We start from the raw sequence: 25,109 nt of genomic DNA on the forward strand, positions 1-25,109 counted from the left end.
CGTCAAGGGGAGAGCAAATTTTTGACCGCAGTGAAAATGTTGTTTTTGAAAGGCTAAACGCCAACAAATATGGATTGAAGCATCAAAAAAATATATCTCAGTGAGTGTGTTATTATCATTTTAGTCATCAGTAAGCAAATCTAATCAATCTAATCAACCTCAACCTCAGAGCAGACAAATCCTGGCGCACCACCCTGTGATCTTTGGCCCGGACCCCAGGTTGGGAACCAATCATTTACCTTGTTGATATGGTTATAGTTCTTGTTCACTTTTGTGGTCACTGTGTGTGTGTGTGTGTGTGTGTGTGTGTGTTGTGTGTATGTGTGTGTGAAGTGAAGGTGCTTTAGTGCTAAGCAGAGAACAGGCGGGTGTGAAAGCTGATCTGCACTGTGGCTGATCGAGAGAGAGAGAGAGAGGACTGGAAATCGACAGCAGCACCGTAGCTTTCACTGCTGCGATCACAGTGTGTGTGTGTGTGTGTGTGTGTGTGTGTGTGTGTGTGGTAAAAGAGCAGCTATAAAAAGACTAGAGTTACTGAACACAAGGTGGGGTGAAAAAAAAGGAGAAAGAACAACAATAGCTGATACTCACACACACACACACACACACACACACACACAATGTAGGATGCACTTTGACCCCGTCAGCTGCCGCTGTGCTTGCTTTGGGCTTCGTGCCGCGCGACAGGTGAGCAAGCTAACGGACGGCCGCCTGGGATAGCTGGGACGCCTTGCATTTCACACACACACTCACCCACCGACAAAGAGGGTTAAAAGCATTCATATGTACATACATACACAGGGGCACAAGGTCAGGGCCTGGTCGGGGCCGAAACAAACACACACACACACATGCATACACACACACCACTCCTTGCATTCCTACATATGTCAGTTGTGTAATTAAAAGGCTTGCACCTCTTTGTCACTCTCACTGTGACACACACACTGATCCACCGGCTCAGTAGAAAACCTATAAATACACATAAATCATATCATGCTCTTTATCCATTGATCGAGGAGAAGCACTTGTTACATCTGCTTTATATGAACTTTACTTATTTTCATATGGACTTTATTCAAAAATCTTCCAAAGTGGGAGTTCGGTCCAAAAACATTTAAAAAAAACAAAAGAGGTTGCGTTTTTGGGGTGTGTTGTTTCTAGTCTGGTCTCCCTAAAAATGACGTTCCCTTACAACTAAACTGCATCGTCAATTACATTTTGAGGGAAACATATTTTCTCCCAGATTACGTATGTTTTTGATGTATCACAATTAATCTTAGTCCAAGTCTGCATAAGGAGGATGTTGGGGTTGATCAAACAAACTCAGGACTTACACCCAGGAGACGCCGAGGAAGGGAATCGAGGAGACACGTTAGCATAATGAAAAGCACCCTATGATTTTTGAATCGCCAAAACACTGCTCTGTGGTTTATTATGCAATTAGGATTGAATTTTTCCATGAATTTGATTGGCCAACGCAGCACCTTCCCGGATGATGTTGCTGTGTTTATTTTGTCATAGCCCTTCATTGAACCACTACAATGCGATCGTAATGCACTCGACTGTTAAAAAATAATCTTAAATATAACATAGCCCATTCAGATAGTCCTTCTTTGAATTGTCTTTAAAGAATCATCCAGGTGGGATGTCTTTCTACAGACACTCTTGAGGTCAATATTTTTAGTGAGCAGGCCGTCTGATTAGGAAATCACATAAAAAAAAATACAACAGTTACGTCTGTTAGCTCCTGGTTGAAGAAAGTTTTGTTACTGAGCATTCGACCGTTTGCATTTACATGAACGGACGTGCTGATCTGATCTTTAAAGATCTACTGCTCCATGTGACACTTGGTGTTTGATCATGGTGTTATGCTGCTGAAGGATTAAGTCAGACAATATGATGACATTTCATTCTACAACACACACACACACACACACACACACACACACACACATACAGCAAGCTTGTTGGCAGCGCTCCAGTGAATACTACAACCCGGTGTAATGAATAATGACTGATAACATTACAGAGGAAAAGCTGCTGGCACACTACCAAGTAGATTGTGTGTGTGTGGGGTAATACAAAGGTCCTCCAGGGTTTACTCAGTCTTTTCTAAACCTGTTTAATGTGCAAAACGGAGGAATTCCGGGTGAAAACATGGAAATGAGGATTCACTGAAACTGATAAAACAGAAAAAAAAGCTCAAAGACTTTCTCAAGGATCTCAAGTTACAGAAACACTGCCAAGTCTTTTAGTTTCCCATTGAAATACAACATACATGTACACATTCATGGTTTGGGCTAAAATAAGAAAGTTTGTTACGTAACTGGCATTAGTTAAATATGTAAGTTATGTAACAAAACTAAGGTAAAATATGTCGTCATCGTTGACTTGGTTTCACACATGACACGAACAGCGGTCTCCTGATTCAAAGTCCTTTGTTTGTTTGACCCGTCCATCCTCTCATACAGACGCTAAAGTGTGCCTCGGTGTAGGTATCAGACGCCAAAGGGGCACTGACCAAGCGTCAATATTTGGCTAGTTGGGAGTGAGAACGGGTTGAATATTCAGGGAGTGCGGCTGTCTGTTGTATCATTTATACTGTTTCAGGATTTTACCAGTTTAAAAATCAAGTCAAGTAAACCAGTGGCCACACCAGTCGAGTCTCAGGCCCTCATTTCCCCAGTTCTCAAGTGTCCAGCTCGCTTTGAGGTCATAGTTTAGCAATTGTAAAAAATATGTAACTTTCATTGGTTCTGACATCAGTATGTCCACTTAGTAAGTCATGAATACCTCATCGGTGGGATGTTTAAATGGACTCTTCTAGTAAACATGATAAACAACGCTCCACTTGAAGGCTGCTTACGTTAAGAAAACTGCTGCAGCTGTAAAGTAGTCAAGCAGAAGAAGCTATTTTGGGCGTCCAAGGTTCCAGAAGTAAAAGTGCTGGGGTCTCATTTATAAAACAGTGTCAACAATGTTGAGGAACGTGGTGAATATAATTAAACCAAAAGTTACAGTAGGGGAAAAATACCAGCAGCCCCTCCCACTTCAAGTGATAAAAAATGACCGACGGAAATATTTGAGTTTTGTGTTTGTGTGTAAACCTGGGTGAGGCTGTGAAGGTCTGAGCTCATTACTGCTGATAAATAACAGAGTAATAAACTAGAGATACAGAAACACAAACATACAGTGACAGAGTGGAGTTTAAATATGGAGCCAGACACTCTGTCTCCATACAGCTCTGTCATTTCTACTGTGTGTCAGTCTGTTTATTACCTGTGTGGGGTTAGGGTCAGGGTGTGTCTGTGTGTGTTCTTGGTCAATCTGTGTGTTCCTATGTGTGTGTGTGTGTGTGCAAAAGTCAATTAGAATCAATTTGTACCCTCAGCTGTTTGAACCCCCCTCAGCCCATCTTCCCCATGACTCCGTCCGTCTGTGTGTCTGTCACCTTGTTACCTTGTTATTGCAGAGCTGGTGGGTCCCTTTGGTCACTGTGTGTGGGTCAGTTTGGTCAGTGTTTGTGGTGGTGGGGGTTCATGATTTGGGGTCACAACTGACCAAACCAAGTTGGAGCAAGTCAGATTCAACTCCTGTTAGTCAGTCAGGAGATAAAATCATTCATTATGTTGTGTTCAAGGAATTTAAAGCCACTACGAGAAACTTACATTTTGTGTTGATTCTGAAATGACCTGTGATTGGTCAAAGTCTACTGTCACAGGCTAGATTTCTAAAGCCTGAAAACAGAGCTATGAGGAGGTGCAGAAGTCTAGTTTTCTCTCAGAACACTTGAATTACAATATGCTGAAAGGTTAATATGGACGTTTTGCCCAATGATGCCAAAACAAAAACGTGTTGCCTGCTGAAGCTTTAATATACCTTTAAGTTTTCTGGTAACCACGCCACTGCATGCTTGTTGTTAAAGGTTAACAGGTCACAGGTTGCCAGGTTCGCTCAACAGGGCTGTGAGGGGAAAGAAGGGTTTATGATACTAAGTCCACTTTTCTGTTGTTTGTTCCATTGTTAGCTGTGTGTATGTGGTGGCTCATAGTGACCTGGTGACATATTTTATCAGGGTGTTGCAGGGCCAGCCCTTGGCCTCCATACTTTCTATTTCACAAACTCTCTATGTGTGTGTGTGTGTGTGTGTGTGTAAACAGCGCTCACCTTGTTCCAGGACCATAAAGCTGGTGTGTTTTATCAGTGATTGATTGCTCGGGCCTCAACTGAGGCATTAGCAGCTTCCATATCTCCAGGCCCTGACTGCTGAGATTGTGTGTAGTATGTGTGTGTTCGTGTGTGTAGTGTGTGGTGTGTGTTTGTTGACGAGCTGATGACTAGTCGTGGTGGTTTGGTCGGTAGCATGACTCTGTCTTGTTTTGTTGGAACTGTGAGTTACCTGCACTGATAATTAAACAGCATGTGTGTTTCTGTGTTCGCGTGTCTACATGTGTGTATATTTTTTGTTGTGCCACTGCATGTGTACATGCACTGGTATGTGCGCTTGCATGTGTGCATGTGGGTTAGTGCGCATGTGTGTGTGTGATGCAGGTTAATGATTGCAGGGTTTGGTGTATGTGTGGCTTCCTGTGGGTTTGAACCCAGTGCTGATAGAGAGAGCGGGGGTTACGTCAGGACACACATAAACACAGTCGCACAGAGACACACACACTCACAGCTGTTATGTAGTGTATAACTGTGTATAACAACACAGTATAATAAAGTGTTTGTTCAAAAGATCTAAACGTCTAACTCTGAACTCAAATCTTCAAGTCTGTACAATCAATCTGAATGTGTTACAAGAGAAGGCTTGTAAAAAAGCACTTCCTGCCGTTGACTCTTTTGTCCTGAGGAATGACTGAAGCATCACTACCTGAGGGCTGCATTTCGGTTTGTGTCGCAAATATTTGCTTATAATAAAAAAAAACTTAGTTTGCTAGGGTTAATGAGTTTTCATTTATCAAAGTATTCTTACACAACGGTTCATATGATATCTTACAAAACGTTCTTCTTAATTTTTTTCGTGCGTTTTTCTACCTATATCCAGCGTCAGTTTCTGCTCCAGTCTTTTCAAAATAAACTTCCGTCTTCACATGAAACAACTAGGTTAGGTTTCAACAGTCAGTCTTTTTGTTCATGATGCTCAGCACAACAACGTATTTTTCATGCTTATTCCTATGAATGTACAGCAACATGTGACGCACTTGTCAATTTCTGCTCAAGCCTTTTCAAAATAAAACTACTTAGTTAGGCTTAGGAAAAGATTGCAGTTTAGGTTTAAAGCTACGTGACAAATAAATCATCTTTGACTTCTGCTTTCACACGGGACACAAACGCCGGTCTCCTGGCCGAAAGTCCAGTGTTTTTTGACCCACCCATCCATCCCAACGTTCTCTGTATATGCGGCGTTCGCTGCTCTTTATACTTCCTTGTTCATAATTGCGTGGATTGCATACAAATTGATTTTGTGAGCTTTATACAAATTGCAGTGAATTTACTTTTCCCCAGGCACAGCAGCTTTCTGCTCCTACAATGCCTAGGATGGGTTAAATGCAGAGGTCAAATGTCATGTATGTACTTGTATGTAGTATATGATGAATGAATGTAATACATTTTTTTGTAGGTATGGCTACAAACAACGTATGTGACCAGCCTGAATAGACTGAGGATTAAATACAATGGATAGGAGAGATCAAGCAAACAAAATCATTGTCCTATTAGAAAATGTTAATACGTTTTTAATCTGCGTCTGGATCTGGATCTGAATGCGCATGCGTAGTTGGTAACTGTACTACAGGAGTAATGTCATACAATAGGAATGTCTGTGTGTGTCTGGAGCCAGTCTAACACACCTGTTTGTCCTGGGATGACGGCTTTCTGGAGAATCAACAGTTACTCTCTCTCTCTCTCACACACACACACACACACACACACACACACACACACACACACACAATATGTGTTCATTTCTCACCTCTATCTTTTGTTCTTTTTTGAATTATGTTTCTTTTTTATTTTTCTTCCTAATCTTTCTCACTCACACACACACACACACACACACACACACACACACACACACACACACACACACACACACACACACACTTTGTCAACTGTTGTAACTCTATCAGTCTTGTCTCCCACTGTGTGTTTCTGGTCATGTGAGTGGCTGGTTAACTAAATATTAACCAGCTAGAAGACAGTCAGTCCACTGTGTCAGTGTGTCCACCAGTCATTATTCACCGCCATGACAGTGTGTGTGTGTGTGTGTGTGTGTGTGTGTGTGTGTGTGTGTGTGTGTGTGTCGCAATAACTGCAGTTTTCTTCTTCACACATATATATAGACATACCTGGTTACCTGTATTTGTGTTTAAGTGTGAGCGTGTGTGTGTGTGTGTGTGTGTGTGTCACTTTTGCTTTGTGCAGTGTGTGGTATCTGTGTTTTGCACTTATCTCTTTCACGTGGGCTATCGTGAGACACATCCTGTGCAGTGTGTGTGTGTGCGTGTGCATGCCAGGAGAGTAATTACAGGCTCAGTGCAAGGCCTGGACAAATTACAGAGGATCACACACACACACACTCCCTGTCTCTTACTACCTCTCTCTATCTTTCTCTCTCCACCCTTTTAACCTCTAGCGTTGCTTCACATTAAGAGCTCAGTCAGATCAGACCATAACAAAATACACCCCTCACACACACACACACACACACGAACGCGGAGACACACCCCTCCTCTCTGGTTAGGAAACTCTGCCACAGAAAAAAGATCCACCTTAACAAGTCATTTAATCTTCTAATGACTCATAAAATCTTATTTTCTGCTAACAAAAGTGAATATCTGATGACGTGTTGAGGTAATCCCACTTGTCTCCAAGGCAACTCAACTTTGTTTTGAATGTTTATTTGAACAATTTCACTTGCTGTAGCTCAATCATTTTATGACCACTTTAACAATATCCTGTCATATCTCTATCCTTAAATGCGCTCTTTATTTAGCTCTTTTCCAATATGATTGAAAGGCTTGATGCAGTTGGTTACAAAGAGTCCAGTGATGAGTTTGCCACTAAAACAAAGTGCTGCATTTGTGACTCCAAACTGAAAGTTTCATACAGCCTTGATCGGTGCCTACCAGCATATTGCATTGTTGTCTGCTATTATTCAATGATGTCATGTTATTGGTCGTGTGTCCTTTGGTTTTCATATTTCCAGTTATAAGATATTAAAAATGTCATGTAGCCAGTGATAGAAACGGAGGAAATTTACTGTAGAATAGTACTTTTTCTGGTGCAATTTAAAATAAAGTTTAATAAAAAATGTAATGTTTTTACATGTTTTAAAACTCGTCTGAGCTGTAGTTGTTAAATGCTATCATTTTATCTTTCCTATTATGGCATGATGCTCAACTTTACTGTGCAGTCCTGTCGTAGATACCCATTTATTTTCTAATAGACAGAAAACACAGGGAACATGTTTAGCCTCTTCATAAAGTCTGATGAATGAAAACACACTGTCTCGACGAGGCTAAAAGGAGTTAGCTCTGAATTCACAAGTTGGTATGAACGCTGATGTTTTTTTAAAAAGGTTGGAGCTCATAAAAGTTTCTTTTGGTAACAATTTATAATAACCATCATTTATAAATGGTGAATTGCTAATTAATCAAACTTAGTTAATAGTTATTTTACTGTTAACAAACAATGACATGATAAATAATAATGTTTACTAATTATTAGTAATTATTGCTTTAATTTCTGTTAGTTTATCATTAGTTGTGTAATGTGAAATAATTAGACTATAAATTGTATATATTATCATAGCTGATAGGAAACAATTAAAGTTACATTCTGATTACATTAGTAAAGTATTAACAGTTTATTATTGTGCACATTATAACTTTTTATATACTATATTAACTTGTTGTTAGTGATTACCAAATTAATTTAAACCTTTAAGAAATTGTTTGTTAAACATTGCATATGTAGATGGACCAGTAACCAATTAGTAACCATTGATAAAGTATCTAAATAATGTTTATAGATGGTTTTGAAGTATTTATTAACCTTTTAACAAGGTATATATATAATTGTATAATGTGTGCAACAATAAATTGTTGGAATAACATAAATTATAGCATTACTAATAATTAGTAAAACCTTATTAATTAGCATTTCATTTTTTGTTAACAGTATAATACATGTTAACTAAGGTAATTAATCAGTTTACCATTTTTAAATGTTGGTTATTTTAAAGTGTTACCACACTTACAGCACTACTTGTGACTAATGTGAACTTAACTTCCCTTATTAAAAGTAATTGACCTCATAAGTTCCAGTCGAAGGAAGAATAAGACTCAAAAGCCAACTCGCTGCTAGCGAACACGCTAACACAAACATGAACATGCGATCAATTACCCGACGCTCCGGAGCTACCAAGAGGTGATTTGTTGTTTTTAAAGTGAGAGAGTGTGGACTGTCTCCTCTATCTCTGCTCATCACAGGTCAAAGGTCAGATAAGGCCTGTCTGCTGGGGAATGGAGTGGGGGAAGAGGAGGAGGAGTCACCTGATGACAGGACGGGAGGAAGAGGAAGGCAGAGGGGAAGTAGTTAGTGTTAGCACGCTACTGGTGTTGATAGGCGTCCTCAGGAAGGTGTTTGATAAGTGAGGCTGGGAGTTACTGAGTAACTAAAACTCTGTTGGGTAACAGGTTAGAGGTTCATTCCCTCTCTTTGGGGGCATGGGACTGATATTGACGGGTTGGGGATGCACTCATGGAACCATGAAGCACATTGGAAAAAACTTTTACCTTAACGTCATAAAAGAAACACATTTCCCGGAGCTGGTATCTCCAGGAAATGTGCTTCTTTTGTTGGTCTTCCCCTTCAATGTCAAATCGTTCAAAGTCTAGTTTTATCTCACTTTGATCATTGTTCTATGGTCTGGTCATCTGTTGCACATTGTGAGCTCAGGAAGCTCCAGGATGCACAAAATAGGGCAGCACGGTTGGTTCTGGGTTGTTCACTTAGATCCAATGTGAATCGTATGCATGAGGGCCTCTCCTGGCTTCCAGTAGGTCATCATTCAATACACTTGTAACGTTCAGGTCAGTCATTAATAGCAATGCTCCTGTTTTTTTGTTGAATCAATTTGTTTTATACCGTGCAGGACTATAACACTAAAGGGCTAGAAATAGTCAGCTTGTACTGCATCATCCTAGAACTAATGCATTACTACGATCTTTTATTTATAGATCAACTTCTCTCTGGAGTAATTTGCCTTAAAGTCTCGGCTGTTTTGTGAAAAAATCAGCGTTCAAAAAGAAATTTGATTTAATACTGTAATTGGTTTGTTTTGTTTGGTAAACTATCTCATGTGTCATGTCTCTAAGTTTTATCTGTAACTAGTTATTTCTAAGGTTTTTATTCTTGTATTTGTATTTTGTATAATATTGTTTGCTACTGAACTATTTTGTAGGGATGAATTGCCTTTTTATTGTTGTAAATGTCACATGTGAAAACCTGCAACTGAATTAAGATGCATATACTTTTTGGGATCAAAATACTTAGATTTTCTGATATGAAAAGTGTCATATGTGAGGTCATAACAAAATGCAAAAAATGTGTCACATTTGTCCGCAAACCTCACATTCTTGTGGGATTTCACTTACAGTTGTCTCTCATATATACTTTGTTTTACTTTCTGTAATCACGGACACCAAGCTTTTATATTAATCTGACTTTACCTGCAGTTTACCTTCAGTGTGCTTTTTGTATGACTGCCGTAACCTTCTAGTCAGGTGACAGCAGGGCTTTTGGAGGTATCTGCATCCTGCTCCTTCACCTTTTCACCTTCACTCAGCTGAATCATGCTGCATTTGTTCTGATTGATTTTCTCAGGAAGAAGAAGATCTACACTTAAACAAACTGGTGGTCCAAGCACAAAAGGTCACAAAAGAAAACAATGAGGTGCACACCTGGGCTATAGCCTAGTAGTATTCCAGAGCAATTCGCAACACCAATGTATTATGTAAAAATTAGACTTTAGCTGCACTACATGACTGACATCCTACCGAGGAAGCACGATCAGTGATCTCACAACCTCCATGATTCCTCATGCAACACTCTCTACGATTATTAGTGAATACTCATATTGGTTCTTCTTGGCCCTTTAACTATTCAGAGTGTGTGCTTAAACATTATAGATGAGGTCACGTCAGGGTCCAATAGGGAACAACAGTTTGGTGTTTGCACCATGTGACAGATAACCCAGCAAACAAACCCTGCACCTCCTCTCCTCTCAGCTTTCCTTCTCTTCATTATATCCTCTCCTCTCACCCTCTTTTCTTCTCCTCTTCCTCCTCCTCTTTGAGTTTTTAATTCCCCATCCATTTATGAATCATTAGTGACTGTTTTTACATTACAAAACCACATATTTATATATTATATATATATAATATATATATTTAAAAAATCTGTTTTGCCAGACGTCAGGTCCATTCACTCCCACTTCACAAGAAGACAAGACTTCTAATGTGAAACTGTCACATTTTGAAAGATTTTTCAGCAGTTTTCAGAAGTCTCTTCTTGCTATGTCTGATTTCTATATTTTCCGCTTCAAAATAAATTAAATTGTCAAAAGAAAATACTCCTGATAGCTGTAAAAATCTAAACAGAGTTATAAATGTTGTCTCTTCTTGCAGCTTGCTTGAACATAAATATGTTCTGAACAGTTGGACAGAAATTTAAGATGCTAGTACTCCGTATGAGTGATAAATGGCCTAATTCAAACCAATATGAGACTCTTCCACCAGCGATAGTCTGCAAAATAAAACAGAACATTTTATTTAATACAAGAGACATCCCAGGCAAATACATTGTTTTTCATGCACTGGTCAATTTTGAGTTTTTGTCCTATTTTTTAATACAAAAAAATAATTGTCTTAATGTTAAGTGCACTTATAAACCAAATGTTCTAGTTTCATTCCTTTGTATATTCTGAAGGTTTCTACAGAGGGGTTTGTTCATTTGGAAAATGGATTTTTTATGGCTATTAACAATATTTTCTGATTTATGGAGTGATCCAAAGAGATATACAAAATATAAAAACCTTCTTTACACAGAATAGGAATACGAGCTTGGAACAATAATGACCAACAATAAAATTAGAATACAATAATAAAAATAAACTGTCTATATAAGTCAAGTGTTCTGGAAGTTGTAAACAATACAAATAGCAATAGCAAAGAAATAAATACTGGATGGATAAACATGGAGTGGATGATTATGTACATGTGAAGATGTCTATATACTGTATGTACAGTGAGCAGGATTTAAATTTACAGTGACAGGTATGTACAAAAAAAGTGCATTAAGGAGTGTAAATTATAATCTACAATAGCAGCATCGGATATTTCGGTGTTAGCGGGTTATCGACAGTGTATGACTGACTAAGTGTTCATCAGAGTGACGGCATGAGGGAAGACATAAGATAATGCCATTATCATAACATAATGCCTACATTTGCATATCTAAACATAACATTTCACAAAACTTGTAATACAAAAATGAATTGCCTTAATGTAAGTAATCAACTAGGGAAGTTTCATGGTGATATCTATCAGTTATTTTTTTTAACCTATTCACCTGAGGTGTCTTCCATTAAAGCTAGAAAAAGGATTTAGTGAAATATGAATCTTCTCCTACTACGAGCTACTACAACTATAATGACAAAACTAAGAAATTCAACAAACAGTACAGTACAGTGAAATTTGCATATTGCTGTTTGTCTCATCTCTCCTCCTCCGCAGACAGTTATGATGTACCGTGAGTCTGTAAAACATGTTGCTCTTTGAAGGTATGTGCTAATAGGAGCTATTACACTCACTCTTCTCCTCCCCGCCCTTTTACTCAAAAACACTCTCTTCCCTTCCTCCTCCCCCCCTCTTCTCTCTTTCTCCTTCTCTCTGTCCTTTTCTTTGTCTCTAATTAGCAGTGTGTTAAACTTGGTGAACAGCGGTCAGGAATGCCCCGACAAGCTCGTAAAAATGACATCAAACTCCCCGAGACGCCAACAAACAGGTTTAACCTCCTTGCTCATACAGTGTGCCATGATGAATGGACGGATGGAAAAGACAAGAAAACGAGGGGGAGGCAACTTCTGACAGAGGGAGACAGAAAATGTAGAAAAAAATATCATGTAGGTCGGTATCACTTACATAGTCATTAAACAAAACTGGAAATAACTGGCTTATAAATAAAATAAGGTTGAACTGAGAATAACAGAAACACTGACAATCATAAAATCTAATGGATGTTAACATTTATTATATAATAAATATAGCATACTCTGTAATATTAATGCTGTGTTGATGTTGCATCAAATACAGGAAATTAGGACTGAAATTGTAATAAAAATAATTGTAAATATATATTTTAAATAAATAGAATAAATGTGCATCCTTTAGGAATTTAAAAGGTAGGTGTAGGTATTATAAACAATAAAATCAACACTTATGTTGTTAGGCTACTTTTTTAATTCAGCATTTACAAAATAAAGTCAAGGTTTATATTGAATTTAATTGATTTTTTAAATTTTTTTCACGATATAGTTCAGATTTTAAGAAATAAATCCTTGACTGAACGAGGAGAGAATTACAAACTGATTGTGTTTTATATTTGATTAATTTAAGCTCCACCAGCGGATGGAGCAAGATGGCGCCGTGGATGGATGACGTGTCTCAAGCTCCTCCTCAACTTTGCTCTATTTTGTTTTATCTGGCACATCCTATTTACATTAAGTTTTCCCATCTGAAATACTGTCGTCAAGAAAATTACACATTTATATTTGCATTACTATTTTATATTTACTTATGTTTATATTAATTTTAACTGCACTATTTTATGCCTTACATTATCATTTTGCTTTCACATTGACTTGTCTGATTTCCCCTTTTATATATACATATTTTATGAGCATTGTTGAAGGAACCTGAGACCAGAGACTTCCTTTGCCAATAACTGCTTGACTGGAATTGACAAATGACAAATAATGAACCTTGAACAAAACACATTTTGTCCAAGAAATAACATTTTAATGTGATAACACTTATTCCCCACATGGTCCCAAGATGTTAAAAGACATTTAACATTAAATATCAACGCTGTTCCATCTCTCCTTCGCTCCTCATTCATCCCTTCATTATCTCTCCTCCACCTCCACCTCCACCTCCATGTTTGATGTCTCTCCCTCTGCTCTGCCTCTCTTTCCTCCTTCAACGAGGCTACACAATGACTCTTTCATGTCGAGGGAGGAGAGACAGAAAGAGGGGGGCAAGAAGTGAATAAAAACGTGATGAAGGCGGGGGGATTGGGGGGGACAAGGGAGCCTGGAAAGAGGGATGAAGTGGAAAAGGGAAGATGGAGGAGAGAGGGGGTAAAGAAAGAAAGGAGGTAGAGGAGGAGGAGGGGAGAAAAGAGGGATGGGTGGAGGAAGGGTAGACTGGGGTCAGAGCTGACGTTGGGGGGTTGATGTGGGGTCAGCATGATGAAGCAGTAATGGAAGTGTGTGTGCTTGTATCAGAAGATGTATGGCTGGTTGACAGAAGAGAGAGAGACAGAGGCAGATTACTGCGGAAGGTAAAGAGGTAATGGCCTCGATGTGGGCGTGGACCTGTGTGTGTGTGTGTGTGTGTGTGTGTGTGTGTGTGTGTGTGTGTGTTGCCCCATTTATATTTTCCTCTCTAATTACTTTGCTTTTTGCTCACCCAAGTTTTAGTTCCTGAATGACAACAACCTGCAGGTTAAAGGTCAAAGTTCACAGCATCCAGACCATTATAATGGCTCTGTATGATACATAGAGACTCTTTCCAGTGTTCTAGTGTGATGCCTGGTATAATAACAGTGAGGAGGAAAAACATCAGATTTTGAAAAGTGCCAACATGGAGACATCTCCCGCCTTCGCCTTTGCAATCGCCAAATGAGAACATCATAGACAATTCTGCAAAACCCTGGACTATGTTAATTGCTAATGTTTTTAAATGTTTTGCTACATGGACTATCTGGCAACTCGCTACCTAAAGGGCATCAGTTCCTGCGTTGGCACTGAAACACATGCCACCGTCGTGGAACAGTCACTCTTGTAAATGAGATGGTAAAGCGTGTGTTTAAATGAAGATTACAGTTATCTTTTTTAAAATCGAAAATAATTTTGGGCTTCATCTCTTTTATGAAATCAGCGACTCAAAACTACATATTGATTGGTTGATGAAAACCAACTTTCAGCGATGACCAGTCCAGCACATTGAACAATTCACACCTATTTATTTTTACTTGTCAAATGTGCCAAAGTTGCATAAAAAAAAACTGAAGACAAATAACAGGGATTACAGATGTGGTGAAAAGGATCATGTGAATTTAGTCTGCATCGTTGAAATCTTTGCTTTTCAACAGCTGTATGTCCAATAGTTTCCATTTAATTTAATTATTTTTTTGCCTGATTACTCATGCAAGTTTGTGCAAGTTGATTTTTAAAGCTTAGGCTGCATTAAAGGTCATAGAGTAATCTGAAAATGTGAAGCACTGAAATGATGGTCAATGAATCGCACGTTTTACAGCCTCTGACATGAGAGGCTTTGCTGATTTTCTGTTTTATGTCTAGAATGACTGTTGCTCAGACAAAACAAGCGATGGGAAGAGCTTACCTTGGGCTCTCTGGACTTGTGATAGGCATTTTTCATTTATTTTTTTTACATTTTATTAAGGCTGTTAATTCATAAAAAAATTGTATCACAATTAATCGCATGATTGTTCATAGTTAATCGTAATCAATTGCAAATTAAATTGTACCTTAAAGGGAGCTGTGTCAAGTATTTAATACTCTTATCAACATACGAGTGGACAAATATGGTTGTTTTATGCAAATGTATGTATATATTTATTATTGGAAATCAATTAACAACACAAAACAATGACAAATATTGTCCAGAAACCCTCACAGGTACTGCACTTAGCATAAAAAATATGCTCAAATCACAACATGGCAAACTGCAGCCCAACAGGCAACAACAGCTGTCAGTGTGTCAGTGTGCTGACTTGCCCCAAACTGCATGTGATTATCATAAAGTGGGCATGTCTGTAAAGGAGAGACTCGTGGGTACCCATAGAACCCATTTTCATTCACATATCTTGAGGTCAGAGGTCAAGGGACCCCTTTGAAAATGAGCATGCCAGTTTTTCCTCGCCAAAATTTAGCGTTTGGGGTTTGGAGCCTTATTTAACCTCCTTTGCAACAAGCTAGTATGACATGATGATTCTTTAGGTTTTCTAGTTTCATATGATAGCCGTATCATTCTAGCTTTAGTTTAAAAACCACAAGTTGCATTTAGAAATTAAGGACGTTAAAACTGATTTGCGTTAACGCATTATCCCGTTAACTTTGACAGCCCTACATTTTATACCTAAATAACAAACCTATTGCAAAATGGTCGACAAATTAAGCAATTAAGAAACAAATTTATATGAAAACTGGTTATTGCTGCCCTAAACATGTGTTGTGTTTAAGCAATTCATAAAAACAGTCAACCAGTTCCTTTAATATGTGTTTCTGTGTTGTAACACAAATCCATTCTGCAGTCTGTAAACATGAGAGCAACACGTTAGTGTTTGTATTCAGAATAAAGGACCAACTGGTTCTCCTGTGTCTGGACGGGACAGAGCGAGGGAGGGAGAGGTGACCTCTGATTGGCCGGAGCGACACAGAAGTGAGGTGAAAGGTCATACAGGGGTTGAAGAGAGAGAGAAAGAGGAGGGGGGGGGATATCAACACCTTGTCTAATATCTACCCCTCAGTGTGTGTATGTGTGTATGCGTGTGTGTGTGTGTGTGTGTGTGTATGTGTGTGTGTGTGTGTGTGTGTGTGTGTGTGTGTGTGATTGATCCCTCCAACCCGGTGGCTGCGGCTATAGACCCTATAGGGACCGGAGATGGGTGTGTGTGTATTGGTCTTTATATGTGTGTGTGTGTGTGTTTGTGTGTGTGTGTGTGTGTGTGTGTGTATGTCTGGGGAGGGGCTGAGGGATGAGAGGCGATCCGTCTCCCGTGGCGACAGGCCGGACCATGGACCCTTCCGCTTCCTCTAAATATTTACAGAGAGTCAGCCAATCTGAACCAAGCAGACTCTGGCCACCAGCAATGACATGAAGGAGTGTGTCGAGTGTGTATCTTTGTGTGCGTGTGTCTGTGTGTGTTTGTGTGAAGTGATTACACACATTATCCCAGTCACACTCCGGACTCGCTGCGTCGCGCTTCTGCGGGGCAGTCTGGAGATAAAAATGTAACACTCACTTAGCACGTTTTTACAATTAATATCAGACCAACTATTGGCTCTGACACTCACACACACACACATATAAACACACACACACACACACACATATAAACACACACACACACACACATATAAACACACACAAACACACCATAAAAAGTTCCCTCAAACTTATACAAAGTTCTCAGATTAACTCTGTTTCTCTTGAAAGCGCACTCAATTTCATCCAAACATGCAAAAACACATCCCTCTCTTCCTTTTTACTCTGTCTCATGCACACACACACACATGCACATGCACACACACACACACACCCAGAGCATGTGTGTGCAGTGAAAGTGCTCTGCCTGCCTGTTTGAGCGAACAGTAAATGAATAAAATGTGTTTGAGCCGCTGAGAGGAAGTGGTTTCCAGACCGCCTCAGCATGTTGGAAACAGCTGTTTGTGCATACGTGTAAGTGTGTGTGTGTGCGTGCGTGGGAGTGTGGGTGTGCACGTGTGATTCAGCTTGTTCTTGAGCAGCATGTTTTCATCCTGTGTGTGTTTGCATCTGTGTATCTCTTGATGTGTGTTTCTATGTGTGCGTTTGTTCCTGTATCCAATGGATGTGTGTGTGTGTGCTCTGCTGTGGGGGGGTCTGTTGACCACTTGAGATTAAACCACAGGCCAGACAGAGCTGTGTGTCATCAGGCCGACCGCCATGGAGCCCGACATCCAGCTTAAGCCTGAAAACACGAGCGACGGAGATAAACACAACGAAACACTGTCAGTTTGTACTTTCTGTCATGTGTCAGCGAGTCCTTTTATTTGCCCATTAATATATAATCATGTATATTCCAAATTATGGGCAATCATTTTCCAAACCGAATCAATCAGATGAGGCCTCCCTCCGTACTTTTATACATCCTTTCCTTCTTGTTCCCACTTCTCTTTGTCTCTTCCTTAAGACAGCCCACGGGAATAGGGAAACATGTTTAACTCATATATATCACCATGAAACTTCCCCAGTTGATTACTAACATTAAAACAATTGGGTTTTTTTTGTATTTTGTAAGTTTAAATATGCAAATGAGTCATTATCGTTTTAGATAAGTGCTTCGCATACATTTCCAGAAATCTCAATGTTGGTTAAAGCAGCTTCAAAATTCTTGTTTCATTTTGTTGCCATATTAAAGTCAAAGGTTTTTACAGAGGGAGTTTTGGATATCTCTTTTTATCGCTGTCAACTGCCATTAACAAAATCCATTTTTGCCATGTTTTTAGAAATACAATGTTTTATAAATCAGGCTATGAATGATATATGAACAAACCTCTCTATCAAAACCTTCAGAATATAGATAGGATTGAACCCGGAAAGTTTGGTTTATGTAAGTGCTGCTGAAGTGAAACTTTAAAGATATGGATTGTAAAATGTCATACATTTTGAAGACACTACAGGTGAATAGGGTAAAAAAAATAACTAATAGATATCACCATGTAACTTCCCCAGTTGATTATTTCATAAGTTTTCCGAAATTTTATTTTTAAATATGCAAATGAAGCGTTACCTAATGTTAACTTTTGGTGAATTTAGGAGAAATCTACAGATGCAAATAGACAAAGTTTTCCTTCCTCTAGTCTGAAAGAAGACATGATATGGGAGAAAAATAGCCCAAAATCTCAAAATTGGCCAGTGCATGAAAAACAATGTTTTTGCCTGTAGTGTGTCGCCTTCATCCCGTCCGTTCATCCTTCGTCTCATTAGTAACTGAGTATTAATGAGGAATTGTCCATTGTAGATTTTGGAAATGTTATAACATTAAGAGTTTGGCAAGTTGCCTTGAGTTATGTTACGTTATGTTACTCACAGACTGAGGGGCATGTAATACAAAGATGTCTTTATTGATAGATCCTGATCATAGATTTTGTTGTTGACTCTGTTGTTGTGTTTTTATTGTCTCTATTTTATGTTTATTGTTTACTGTGCTGTACCACAAATTGCCCCTTTGGAGGCATTCAAGTTTTCTAAGTCTATAATGAAAAGAAATGTAGTCAGATGTGGGAGTTCTGCATTGATTCAAAGGCACTGATCCTAAAATGCTCAAATGTGATTTTTAAAAACAGACAAAACCTCTGTGAGAAAAGCATTAAAATAATTTTTTGAGGTAGTTATCATCTATAAAAAAATCAGAAACAGAGCAGCCATGCTAATGTTCATATCCCGATTAGAATTTTTTGTGGTTTTCCAAGTTTCCAAGTTTATTTGTAAAAACAAATCAGCTGATCCTGGAAGAGTGAACGTATGCTTTTAACTGCTGGTTTTATTTGCATATGAGGCATTTAGTTTGATCTTTTTATGCAAAGTGTGTGGCTTCTGCATATAGGAAGCCGTTATAGGATGCTTCACTGCGGATCCTGTTTTACTTAAATACACATTAAACTGACAAGAAATAACAGGACATTTTGTGATTGACAGGTCGGATGTTCAAACAGGTTACTGGCTAGAAAAAAAAATTAAAAACTAACAATGACTTATAATTTCAATAGGGAAAGATCAATTGGAAGTGTATAACAGTATTTATTTAGGTTAGCAATAAAAAATGCTGCTGGTGGTGGAGTAAAGAGGAAGACAGAGCCTCTCTGTTAATAACAGAATTTCAGTGCTTCTTTGATAGTCACCTTTTATTTGATCAGTTTGATCATTGATAACTTTAATTTACTTCATAGAGCTGCTGTTTCCTCCGTTTAACCCACACTCCTCTTCATCCTCCTCCTCCTCCTCTTCCTCTCTCTCTGTTTTCCTCAAACTGTGTGGCTTCGACTTCCGCCGTGCCCATGAGCCAAATCTTCTGATCTTTACACGAAACAGATCAGGCTCTCCCTCACACACTCACGCACACACACACACACACACACACACACACACACATGCACACACACACACAGACGGACACACACTCCTTCACCTCATCAAAGTGGTGGAAGTGTGTGTGGGACGATGGATTTGATGGAAAGGTTGGGGGGCTCGGAAGTGTTTTAATGTGTGTGTGTGTGTGTGAGTGTGTTTGTGTGTGTGTGTGTGTTTGGGGGGCGTGCACACATGGTCGCATGGACACACACACACACACACACACACACACACACACACACACACACACAGCTGGGACTTATCAGTGTTTACTCTCTCCTGTCTGACTGTACTTAAACTTTACCTCCTCTCTCTCCACTCTCTCCGTCCACACTCACAGGAACAACCACCCAGCCAGATCGGGGGAAGCCTTTATCTGAGCTTGGCGCTAAGCTGTGAATGGTCATGTGTGTGTGTTGCCAGTGTGTGTGTGTGTGTGTGTTTAGCTTGGCAGACTGCCAGGGAAACTGAAGCCAAACCTCTCCCTACAGCAGCCACGCGCCGCAGCCTAGTGTGTGTGTGTGTGTGTATCTTGAGATTTATATTTTATAGTGTCTCGGTTTCTTGCTGCTGCAGGTGGGCACAACCCAGTCTGGGTTCCACCTCCATATTTTCTAGTCCACCTCGGGTCTGAGTCTTAATTCCTCTGATCTGACTGCTGTTCATGTCCTGTGTGAAACCAAGTCAACGTTGACTTATTTTACCTCGCCTTCGTTATGTGACTTACGTTGTTATCTAACGCCATGTATGTAAGTTACACAACAAACATACTTATTTTAACCCAAAGCACGATCTTATCCGAAACATAACCAAATAGTTTTGTTTGTCTAAACCTGGTAAAGGTAAAAACTAAGTAAACTTACATTGGAAGTTTATTTTGGAAATACACTATGCATGTAAAAAGCGGAAACTGACACGCCGTCCCTCCAAAACTGACGCTATGGTACGTAGTGCATCATAGTTTGAATTGTAGGGCCACTGACTAAGTGTTGGTATTTGATGAGTTGGGAGTGAGAATGTTTTGCTTCTTTCAATGAAAAAAAAATTGCCAGTGAACATAATTTCAGGCAGCAATTACATTTTTTACATTTTACAAAAAGTATATGAACATAATCCATGGAAGACAGGGTTGGAGAATTTGTGATCCTTTTTGGGTCACACCAGACTGATAAGGACCCTATAGAGTGTGTGTGCAGGTATGAACTGTGTCTCGGTGCATTGTGTGAGAGTTCAGGTGTCACCTTATATTCCTGTGATACTGAATAAGTGTGTGTGTCCATGAATACTTGTCTATTTCAGTACACACACAGGTAAACAAATGCACCTGGGATGAGTGGCTTTGTGCTGTGTAGTGTCCCACTTCAGAGTCACACACACACACACATGGTGCTGTTTTGTTGCAGAATGTGTGTCACAGTTGTCTTTCACCTACTTTCTCTCTCTTGTCCTTGCAATGCTGTGACTTCACCCGAGATAACGAGGGTGTGTGAGGCCTTTATAGTGTATGTTAATGTGTGTGTTACTGAGAGAAAGTGTGTGAGAGATGACAGGGTGCAGACATTTGAAGGTTGAAGGTGCATACGGTCTGAAAATACTCAACCGGGAATAGGAATTGTTCGTGACTTACCAGCCCGTTCTCATTCCCAGGGCGTCAAATACCGCCGCTTTGTCACTCCCGTTGGCGTTCGATACTACTGCACAAGGCACCCGTTAGCGCCATGCTTTCCATTACCTACAATGTAATGCAAATCCATCCACGGCAAAAGTAAACGCTCAGAGAAACAACACAGGGTTTTCATCCAGAAGACCGCTGTATGTGTCCCGTGTTCACTTTTACAATCATTGTAATCTTAAACCCAACCATGTTGTTTTTTCCTAAACCTAATTTAGTGGTTTTGTTGCTTAATCCTAAGCAAGTGTTTTTGTTTAATTCACAACATTAAGCATGTGTTTACTGCAAACGAAAAGTAATGGCGTGGGGTCTGACAAAGCACCAGTATGTGACGAGTTGGGATGAGAAAGTGTTGAGATGGACCCGACTATAAAATAAACACAACCCAAATGAATAATAAATAATAGTAACAATTGATAAGGACTAGATAAGGTTGATAATTATACTACCATAGTGTCAAAAGCTATCTATCAAGCCGGCAACATTAGCTTCTGAACTGGCTAGCTTGCTAAATTGCTAAGAAAGGAAGTGCCTTAAACATGCATTCTTTCTAATAGCCGGCAGGGGGCGACTTTTCAAAATAAACTTCCATCTTCACAGGAAACAACTTCCTTAGGTTTAGCAAGACAGCTACTCACAGTAGTTGGGTTTAGGAAAAGATTGACTTAGTTGGATTTAGGAAAAGATTGTGGTTTGGCTTAAAATAACTCCAGAAGTGGTGTTACTTCAGTACGGAAGTTACGTGACAAATCAACATCTGGTTTCACACGGGACACCAACGTTGGTTTCTTAGGCAAAAGTCCGGTATTTTTACGCGGCTTTCACCACTTTTTATATAGCCTGGTTCACAATTACATTAATTACACACAAATTGATTCTGTGGGATAAACACAAATAAAAGACACACTCTCTAACAGAATGAATGTCTGAGTCAAGATTGTTAAGAATGTGTGTATGTTATGAGATTGATCTCGGGTTCTTTTGGGACTGTTACGATGTATGAACTTGAGCACAGGCCTTGAAAACCCCATAATGGCCAATAACCCCATTGTATATTTTACTACACACACACACACACACACACACACACACACACACAGCCACTGCTTGTTGTAATAAAACCTGACGACGGCAACAATGAAGCAATCTCAGAGGAAAAGGCTGAAAACAGAAAAGCAGTAAATGCATTTCACTTTTCAAGGCCAGCAGATCACTGGGTTAGTGTTACCAATACTACAGCCTCCCTGCATGCTGATAAGAGGCAGCCAATGCATGTGTGTGTGTGTGTGTGTGTGTGTGTGTGTGTGTGTGTGTGTGTGTGTGTGTGCGTATGCGCTTGTGCTTGCGCCTCCTTATAAAGAAGCAGTGAATTGAGCTCCTATCAGATCTCAGATATCAGATCAGATAGGCCATAAACCAGTCAAAAAGCCCCATGATCGGATAGCTCACGCACACAAACACTTCCACACCCAAACCTAGTTTCACTATTCCCATTCAAGAGCATGTAACATATTATATAATTATTATTCAGATTTCATAACTTCCATTAGCAGTCCTGTTTTAAGGCTTCTTCCACATAAATTGTAACCCTAACCTTCCTATTGCAACCCAGACTCCTAAGAAATTAGGTTGCTATACAACTAAACTGCATTTTCAATTACGTTTCAATGGAAATGTATTTTCTCCCACATTATGGTCGCAGTTTTAAGGTGGAAAAAAATGCCACTTCAAAAATAAGTGAAAAACAATGATTACAAGTTGTTTTTGCTTGTAACAAGTAAAAAAAAAATCTGCCAATGGAACAAGTGAGATTTCGCTTGGTAAGATTTTTTTAAATAAGATGTAATATTTAGGCCTTTCACAATAAATAGAGATCTTGTAAGTACAGAAGTCCCGTTACAAAAACTACTTAGTTAGCTTTAGGAAAAGATCGTGGTTTCGGTTAAAATAACTTAGGAAGTTAATTAAGTTATGTGACAAATAAATCTACGTTAACTTCTGGATTCACACGGGACATGAACAGCAGTCTCCTTATAGACCCGCCCATCTATACCGACCTCCTCCCTACGTGGCGTTTACAAATTGATTTCGTGGGATATACACAAATTGCAGTGGTTTCACACGGGACATGAACAGCGGTCTCCTGGGCGAAAGTCCGGTATTTTTTGACCCACCCCTCCACCCCGTAAACCTCCCTACGCGGGCTATGATCAGAAATATTTTTGCGATACTTCAGAAACAAATGTAATCCGAGAGAAAACATGTTTCCCTCGAAACGTTATTGACGACGCAGTTTTGTTGTATGGGAACGTAATTTTTCAACGTATTCTCATACAACAATGATATGATGATATGATATCTTACGAAAAAATGATTTCTCATTATTCATGCATTTTCCTACGAATGTCCAACAACACGTGTAAATTTTCGCTCACTACATGCATACATGCATCTTTTCAAACTAAACTTCCATCTTCACAGGAAACAACAAAGGCCAGTACAACAAAGTATGTAACTTACGTGATAAATAAATCTACGTTGACTTCTGGTTTCACACGGGACACAAACAGCGGTCTCCTGGGCAAAAGACTGGTATTTTTAGACCCGCTCATGCAACCCGACCTCCTCCCAATGCAGCTTCCGCTGCTCTTCATATTTCCTGGTTCACGATTACGTGAATTACACACAAATTGATTTTGCGGGATATTCATGAATTACAGTGCTTTACTTTTCGTATGTATAGCTACAAACAGTGTATGAGACCAGCCTGAATCTTTAGGAGACCAGGATATCTATTAAACTCCATTCAGGACACACTGTTCTTGTGACCAATTATAAATTTTTATTATGAAGACAAACGTCCTGCTGTGACGTCCAGTCTTTGTCAGTCAACACGACTTTCACCTCTTGCTAGATTTTTTGTTGGGACCCCCTGGCGCCTTTTGGCCTAATTACAAAATGAACACAAGCAGTTTAATTTAGATGTATTGTTATTAATCAGGTTATTAATCTGTTTCTGATTTATAGCTGACAGCTGGGCGCTGTGGAGGACACAGGCCGCTGATTATTTTTTATTGATTTTTTTCCTTAAGGCGGATGATATTAAAGCATTGAGTCTGGGTTAGGTGAGTGCCTTGGGCTTGTTTTGTCTGGTTAAAGCTTTGTCCTGGAGGAGTGGATGTGTTTTTAAACCTGTTTTTATTCAAAAAGTCTGCACACTTTACTGTCTGCATGTGAAACACTTAAACCCCAGTGTCTGGTAGTGTCAGAGCCTTCAGGTGGCTGCGTACCTGCCAGAGAAAAAAATGTAGATTCATGAACAAGAAGACACTTTTAAAGAATGAAATGTGTTACAAATGCAATACAGGCTTCAAGTTTGATAACGATTAGTCAAAGTTGTCCAAAAGTCACCAAGTTGAAACCACGTGTGCCTGATCTTAAACATCACGACTGTTTTTATTGTGTTTTATTGTGGTTTGTTGCCTTTGCCAACATATTTTTTAGCACTAAAGAAACTGAAAAAATGTCTCTATCTACCATTTCCTTCACCCATTTGTGCTTATTTGCTGCAGCTGTTGGTCTTTTAAATTTTTGCCACTATTACTGGTTTACTAGGTTATGAGCTTTATGAGAGTTTTGTTGAGTTATGAGATTTATTGCTGTTAGAGCATAGCATGCAGCATCTTTAACCCATTTAAGACATTTCCAATGGCTTCAGACGCCCTGTGCATTTTGGCTTGGGCAAGAAGATGACACCTAATTGGACCTCAGGTCTTGGAGGTTACAGTGGTCAGCTTTTTGCCATGAAGACCCTCCGAGGGGGCAACTTGGCCCCAGGTCACAGAGGTTATGGCACTGGTGGGCTTTTAGGGTTGATGCGAGGGTTAGGACCAAGGTTTGAACCAGGGTTAGAGAGGATAAGGGGCTTTTAAAGGTCATCTCAACTCTGGTAAGCCAAAGTTTCTAATTAGAATGGAACAAAAGCCAGAGTGGAAAAGACGATTTTAGTGTTAGCTTAGCTCCACTTCTTCAGTGTCATGGTTTCAGTTTTTTGGTTTCAAATCATGTTGGTGTTTGGCAGGTCAGCTTACAGAGGACCAGCATTTGGAAGGATAAGAGTAGAGATTGAAACTAACTGCAGAGCTTGGAGAATTCATGAGCTTCTTGAGCTTTTTGGAGCTAAGCCACCGGGTGAGAAGGGCTCCCAAGTCTTGTATGTCTCCGAACTT

At 39.5% G+C, this 25,109-nt stretch overlaps 1 protein-coding gene across 1 annotated transcript in view; it reads left to right on the plus strand.

Annotated features, from left to right (window-relative positions):
- Nucleotides 1-25,109, plus strand: part of s100a1 (S100 calcium binding protein A1) — a 356,523-nt gene that overhangs the window by 122,800 nt on the left and 208,614 nt on the right. The window lies entirely within an intron of this gene.

The sequence above is a fragment of the Sebastes fasciatus genome, chromosome 12, assembly GCF_043250625.1.
Source record: "Sebastes fasciatus isolate fSebFas1 chromosome 12, fSebFas1.pri, whole genome shotgun sequence".
NCBI lineage: Eukaryota > Metazoa > Chordata > Actinopteri > Perciformes > Sebastidae > Sebastes > Sebastes fasciatus.